This window comes from Vulpes vulpes, chromosome 1 (genome assembly GCF_048418805.1).
Source record: "Vulpes vulpes isolate BD-2025 chromosome 1, VulVul3, whole genome shotgun sequence".
NCBI lineage: Eukaryota > Metazoa > Chordata > Mammalia > Carnivora > Canidae > Vulpes > Vulpes vulpes.
The window spans coordinates 12,622,192-12,623,848 of NC_132780.1; positions in this window are offsets into that span (position 1 = coordinate 12,622,192).

The following is a 1,657-nucleotide window of genomic DNA, read 5'->3' on the forward strand; positions in this document are numbered from 1 at the left end:
TCTCTTCAATAAATGGTGCTGGGAAAATTGGACATCCACATGCAGAAGAATGAAACTGGACCACTCTCTTTCACCATACACAAAGATAAACTCAAAATGGATGAAAGATCTAAATGTGAGACAAGATTCCATCAAAATCCTAGAGGAGAACACAGGCAACACCCTTTTTGAACTCGGCCACAGTAACTTCTTGCAAGATACATTCACGAAGGCAAGAGAAACAAAAGCAAAAATGAACTATTGGGACTTCATCAAGATAAGAAGCTTTTGCACAGCAAAGGATACAGTCAACAAAACTAAAAGACAACCTACAGAATGGGAGAAGATATTTGCAAATGATGTATCAGATAAAGGGCTAGTATCCAAGATCTATAAGAACTTATTAAACTCAACAGCAAAGAAACAAACAATCCAAAAATGAAATGGGCAAAAGACATGAACAGAAATCTCACAGAGGAAGACATAGACATGGCCAACACGCACATGAGAAAATGCTCCACATCATGTGCCATCAGGGAAATACAGATCTAAACCACAATGAGATACCACCTCACACCAGTGAGAATGCGGAAAATTAGCAAGACAGGAAACAGCAAATGTTGGAGAGGATGTGGAGAAAAGGGAACCCTCTTGCACTGTTGGTGGGAATGTGAACCAGTGCAGCCACTCTGGAAAACTGTGTGGAGGTTCCTCAAAGAGTTAAAAATAGACCTGCCCTACGACCCAGCAATTGCACTGCTGGGGATTTACCCCAAAGATACAGATGCAGTGAAACGCCGGGACACCTGCACCCCAATGTTTCTAGCAGCAATGTCCACAACAGCTAAACTGTGGAAGGAGCCTCGGTGTCCATCGAAAGATGAATGGATAAAGAAGATGTGGTCTATGTATACAGTGGAATATTACTCAGCCGTTGGAAACGACAAATACCCACCATTTGCTTCGACGTGGATGGAACTGGAGGGTATTATGCTGAGTGAAATAAGTCAATCGGAGGACAAACATATGGTCTCATTCATTTGGGGAATATAAAAAATAGTGAAAGGTAATAAAGGGGAAAGGAGAAAAAATGAGTGGGAAATATCAGAGAGGGAGACAGAACATGAGAGACTCCTAACTCTGGGAAACGAACAAGGAGTAGTAGAAGGGGAGGTGGGCGGGGGGTGGGGGTGACTGGGTGACGGGCACTGAGGGTGGCACTTGATGGGATGAGCACTGGGTGTTATGCTATATGCTGGCAAATTGAACTCCAATAAAATTTTTTAAAAAAAGAAAGAAAGGGCAGTAGGGAAGGCCTCTCGGAGGAAGCGGCCTTTGTGAAGCTACCAGAGTAACGGATGGCGTCGGTGGGAATAGGGGGCCCAAGCAGCGGGCACAGCCGAAGGCAAGGCCGGGCGGCGGGCGCTGCTAGAAAGCCCTCGGCCTGGGATCCCAAGTTTCCAAGGTTCCAGCTGCGCTGCATCCCGGCTTTGCAGCCTCAGGCGCGCTGGGCTCGCGCTCAGATTCGACGGCCCGACAGGCACGCGGTGGGCTTCGCGGGTCCGCTGCTGCGCTGGCGCTTCCCCCGCGGCGGGCGAGCTGGGCTCCGCGGGAGCCGGCGGGGGCGGGGCGGGCTCACCTGCGGGGGCGGGGCTTCCGCCCGCCCCGCCCCTCGGAG